The sequence below is a fragment of the Eschscholzia californica genome, unplaced genomic scaffold, assembly GCF_041429995.1.
Source record: "Eschscholzia californica isolate CP2 unplaced genomic scaffold, dmEscCali1.0.p SCAF_3, whole genome shotgun sequence".
Taxonomy (NCBI): domain Eukaryota; kingdom Viridiplantae; phylum Streptophyta; class Magnoliopsida; order Ranunculales; family Papaveraceae; genus Eschscholzia; species Eschscholzia californica.
The window spans coordinates 24,714,645-24,720,969 of NW_028238420.1; positions in this window are offsets into that span (position 1 = coordinate 24,714,645).

A 6,325-nucleotide genomic window follows, 5' to 3' on the forward strand; every position below is an offset into this window, starting at 1 on the left:
ATGAACACTATACGAATTCATTTTTCCACAATACAAAGGCTAATCAAAAGGAGAAAGAGATTTACACAACATACATAAACAAAGAAATTACATAAATAAAAAACAGAAACCAAAAATATTAAATAACAAAAAAAATTACATTCTACAAATCTTCAAGTCCAAACTTTAATCTGCAAACAAAAAAGAATTTATGTAAGAAAAATCCAAATCTGATTCTTTAGAAAAAAAGAAATCTTTATTTATAAATATAGATCCGATTTCACTAATAATCTTCATGTAGATAAACCAAGGGTGGTCTTCATACCTTTTTTTTGTCTCTTCAGAACTCTTGTTTGTCTTCATCTAGCCATTGACTTATTGAAAGAAAAAGTCATAACTCTAAAAAAAAACCCTAGAAAGTTAACTCTAAAAAACCCTAGAAACTTAAACTCCAAAAAACCCTAGAAGCTTAATAAAGATTCTTCGGAAAACTCTTGTTGTGTTGTGTTTAAAGACTTGTTGGTTAAAGCTTTAGGGTTTGTGATGGTGGAAAATGGTTAGAATGTCGGCTATTAGGGTTGCTGTCTTGTGAGTTGTGTGTAAGAAATTAAGAATACTGGGGGAGGTGAGGGGTGGAGGTGGATCTGTAGATGGAGGCGGGGAGGTGAGTTTGCTGTTGGAAGTTGAAACTAAGTCGGCTATTAGGATTTAGGGTTAGTAGAGAATGAAGCAAGGGGGTTGGGTCTTCTATAGTTGAGATATTTTGATCCAACGGTTGTTTAATCTCAGTCGTTGGATCATAAAATTTAAAATAGGTTAGGGTAATTAAGACGGGCAGGTCAGGTGATATTGCGGGAGGGCGGGCGGGCGGGCGGATCGGGTGATATATCAGGCGGACGGGTCTCGTTATATTTCGGGCGGGCGGGTACCGGTTGCCTATCGGGCGGGCCTAATGGGCCGGAACTCGGGTAAGACACCTTACCCGAGTCCCGCCCGCACCCGACCGAAATTTGGGGTCGGGTCTGCCCGAACCGGGTTCTTCTCGGTGGTCGGGTGTCACCGATCCGGGCGGTTAGTGCCGGGTTTCGGATTTCCGGACCATTTTCCCGACCCTAACTATAGGTAATGGTTTTGGTAGCAGAGATAAAGATAGGCAGTTAAGGGAAATGTGTAAGATGAATTTCTCTCTGTTATCTCTTTCTCATTCTAGAATGACGCCAAAGGGTTATTAGAAAGGCAATTATGGAAACAAAATATTTAAAAGTTAAAGATAAGTAATGGGTTTCAAAAAACAGGATCAATTTTGAATTTACGAAAAATAGAGGGTCAAAAGGAAGTTGGCCAAAAACTAAGGGCTACAAAGGAAATGACTTTAATTATTTTTGTCAAAAACTATATTTTTAGTTGATGACTCTTTTAGTCAATTTCGAAAAAAATATACTGTTACTTGAATCCATAAGAACATATTTCATAGGAAAGTTTTTCGTATTCATTTTAAAAGATAACAATAAATGAACTACGTGAATAATAATGAAAACTTTGTAATTTAACTTTATAAACATATCCACATTAATATGGGTTTTAATTTTCCTTTGTTTGTTGGTTCAGAATAGTTTTAGTAGGAAACCTATTTATGAAAGTATCAACGGATTGAAACAAGGTTTGCCGGCGCTTTGTGGAAATAAGAAAATTTTCTGGGTAAAATTTTTTAAAAAGAAAATTTTCTGGTGTAAATTTTTTTAAAAAGAAAATGTAAATTTTAATCAATTTTTCGGGTGCAATATTTTAAAGGGAAATAAAACACCTCTTCTTCTTCCTCATCTCCCACCACCACCACTGCAAAATCCGGCCACCACCAGATGTAAGTAATAGATGCATCAAGTTCAAGAAGCCTTAATGCAACAACTTATGTGGTACCCATGGAAGGATTGAAACCGATGAGCCTTAATGCAACAGCAGTATGTCGTACCCATGGAAGGGTTGAAACCGAACAAAGGGGAAATGATCAACATAACACCCCAATGAGAACCCCATAGTTCCCTTGTCGTCTGGAAGTTTGGTGATAGAGAATCTCGTTTAATAAATAACATACACCAAAAGAGTCAAAACATAAAGAATGAAAATAAGTTAAAGGGAAGTTTTATAAGGCCTCCCCAATTTTGTTAAAAGGCCTCCCCATGAACCATTTTACTTGCTAAATTATCACTAAGGGGAGGCCTTTTAACAAAAATGAGGGGGCCCTATAAAATCTCCCTAAGTTAAAGTGTCATGAGAGCCTAAAGCGAGAACTCAGTTGACTAATTGGTTCAGCAAGTAGGGGCTTCCAATCAGATGACAATTTCATCGGAGACATACCCTCGTTGTTATTTAAAGATTTCTCTTCTTCTTCTCTCTCTATTGTTTGCTTTTTCGAATTATAGTTTCTCTTTCTTCAAATCAGAAAATGTTTATGAAGAATGGTTGTTTGCCGACGGTCATTGCCGGAGTAGATAAAAGATGGTGGTGGAATTGTGGAGAACGAAAAGGAAAAAGAAAATTATTTCACTCAAAATTATTTGTTCCCTCTAGTAATTAGAAAATAATTAGTCAACTAAAATTGACAAAATTTTGACATAGTCTTTACACCACAGAAAAACGTTGGCCTAGAAACAAGTATGTGTTTAATTTTTTTCCAAATCATTTTAAGGAATGCAACACGGAAAAAAAAAGGTCACTGGGTTAGAAAGAATAGGTGTTTTTATCTTTTATTTGGGGTTTCAATATCAAGCATTAAAAATTAAAGGGATGATATTGAAAGGGTAAAAATACTATCCCAACTAGGGGTGGGAAACGGTCGGGCTCGGGTATCCACAGGCACCTTAAGTTCCTAGTCGGCCGTTCCGGGCAACAAATTTTGAAATCCATAAGACTTCTCAGACAGGCTCGGGCCGGGCAAAACTCAAATCATCTTGCTCCCAGAGCCCGCCATGGGCACTTTATAGCGGGCACTTTAGCATCTCGGATTTTACGGGCTCCGGTGGACCGGGCGCCGTGTACTAACATGTCTCAAAGAAAAAAAATTACATAAATATCAGACAAAAAATTGTTCTTCATTGATGCTATAACACCTTTTTTCCAATAATAATTACTTATTTGTTAAGACTCATCGCATATTACACAGATATATATGTGTATCATTTGTTTCTTTACATCAGTAAATATTCAACTGTGGGCAGATTGTATCAGTGGGTTTCTTGAGTAGGAACAAATGATTTATGTCGGTTGATAAATCAAAAAAATAAGTGAAATCAGAACCATTTAAAAACTTCTATCGAGCCATTAGAATGAATCAGAAAATCAGATTTACATGTTCATTACCGATATAAATCTTAACCAAAATCTTAATATCAGATAAGATGCAATGCTAGGTTAATAAGAGTTGGATTTAACAGGTGTATTCTAGGTCAAAATTAAAGAATCAATAAGATGGTAGAAAGGTTAGGCTCTCGATCTGAAGAGGGCAAAGTGGGTTGAATGTTTCATAGCTGATGTCTTTATTCTGAGGCTTTCACTTCTATGCCCCCTAGATCCAACAACCACAACAATGAATTATTTAATGGTCGTTCGATCTTGAGAGAAGAAAGATAAAATTTCAAAGAGGGCAATACAATAGGTGGGTGATTTGGGGAAATAAGAAAAGCATCCGGAGTGCAAAGATTTTCCGAGAAATTGGTCAACTCTGTTTGACTCATTTTTTTTAATTGTTCGCGGGAAACCATTTTGAGTGAAATATTTTTGCTTTCTTTTCTATTCTCCACAACTCTACCACCATTTTGTTATCCACTCCGATAACGGTCGCCGGCAAACGATCATTGTTGGTAACATTTGATATTTTTTATATTTTTTCTTCTCCTCCTTCCAATACCTTCAACCACCATTTTTTTTATAATCATTCCCCTCCTTTCATGACGCTTCCTATATTAATTTCTTTAAGCTACTCAAACTGGAATGAAGCAATAAAAAGAATCATCTTTCTAACTACAAATATCACTGTTGCAACAAAAAAAAATACAAATATCACCAAATCAATCCTGTATGTATGATTTCTAATCACAAGCTTCTTTGACTATTGCTTGACTGCACATGCCACAAAACCCTCCACAGTTATTCTTTTTCTCCCTACAACTTCACTCAACTACTACCCTCAAAATAACATACAATAGCACAAACCCTAATCAAAAGAGTAATCTTTTTAACTAAATCCTTATTGGTTTCACAAATTCAAGTCAGAATTATAATGAAGAGAGAAAAAGTTAGAGAGAGACCGGTGAAATTGTCAAGCTTAATGTTGGCTTAAGAACGATCGACAAATAAATCTATGTTAATTAAATCGATGACAATAGCCTGAGTATAAAGATCGATTGCTCGTTCAAAATTATCATCAACCAATGCTTCCAGCACAAAGGATTTCCCCAAATCAGATCAGCTTTCCGGCAAGCCAAATTAAATAAAAGAAAGAGAAAGATGAGATGGAAGAGTAAGAAGAAAGATAAATGGAGGTTGTAGTTTTATTGGAACGAGAGAAAAAGAAAAAAAGAAAAATTGTGGCGGTCGGAGTTAGAGGTGGTGACCGGAGTTAGAAGTGGTGACCGGAGTTAAAGGTGGTGACCGGAGTTGGTGGTGGTAGCCTTAGTTGGTGCCTTGGTTGTAAAAGATGAAGAAGAAGATGACTCGTTTCCCCTTAATTTTGCACCCCGGAAATTTGTCAAAAATTTACATCTTCCCTTTACAATTTTCTGCCCCAGATAATTTTCTTATTTCCCCATATCACCCACCATAAAATAGGAATGTGAGTGTGACAGTTTTACTAACAAAGAAGATTTTCCGGATGAGCAAAATTTGACAGTTGGATTGTTCAATCTTTGAGAAAATGTCTGAGGAATAGATTTGATAAAAAAAATTTATTCCACCAAACTCAAAACTAAAAATCTTTTATTATTTTCTTATTTTAGATCAAGAATAGATTTGACTAGTCTCTGTGGATCGACCCCAGTCGCACTTGGTTTATTACTTGACGCCCGTATACTTGCGGGCAGTGACCTTTTAGGGACCATCAGAAATATTTTTAAAACTTTTTCAGTATATAAATCTTGATGGACAAGTATGCCACTTTCACTTCTCTCAATTTGTAAGCCGATGCATAATTTTGTTTTTCCAAGGTCTTTCATCTCAAGTTCTTTCTTCAAATTTTCATAAGTTTTTTAGACATCTTCAACTGTCCCAATTAGATTTATATCATCAATGTATATTGCAATGATAGCAAATCCAGTAAATGATCATTTACATATCCTTCCTTGACCAATTATTCACTGAAGCGATTATACCACATTCTAGGGAACAAGTGTGGGACCAAAATGTTCAAAACAAGTCTCTTCTAGAGAACTATTATTTTTTGATTGGTTATTCCTCTTTCTAGTGATAATATCTTTAGAACCAATTGATCGTCCAGGCTTCTGACGTATTTTAGACGACTCATTTGCTATAACAGTTTCTCCTGGTCCTTCAGGAATATTAATTCGTACACGAGCATTAGCAGTAGGGATACATGATCCTATTATCCTTGCTGCATCATTAAATGCATCTGGTAGTTCATCCGCAATGCCTTGCAAATGTATTATTCTTACTACTTCTAGCTCAGATTAATTTGTATTAGAATCAAGATGAGATAAACTTTGTGTACTCCAACACAATCCAATTTGTTTGTTATTCACTATAGACGAATTTTCTCTCCCTAATGGCGGGAAAATTGTCTTATCAAAATGACAATCTGCCAATCTTGCGGTAAAAGTATCATGTCGTAGGTTCTAGATACCTGATAATAGATGATGAATCAAAACGCACATATATTCCCATACGCCGCTGAGGTCCGAATTTTGTCCATTTAGGAGGTGTAATTGGCACGTGCACCACACATCCAAAAATACGCAAATGAGCTATGTTTGGTTGATGATCCAAAACAAGATGCAAAGGAGAATGTTGACCATTCGCTGTAGGTAGTAGGCGGATTAGAGCAGTAGCATGTAATACTACAAATCCTCATCTAGAAACATGCAACTTGGTTTTCATCAACATTGGTCGTGCAACTTGGTTCCACTGTTGATGTGGCGTGAAAATGCCACATTTAGGTCACTTAACTTTGATGAGTTAGTTCTTTTCGAGTCTTATTTCTAATTATTTATGTGTTTTTATTGCTAGGTAGTTTATTTGTGGTTTGGCGTGTAATTCGGAATAAAGAGAGCGAATTATCACATTTTCATCTTATGCGGCAAAAGGGAAGAAAAGAGCACCAGGGGTATTTTGGTCATTT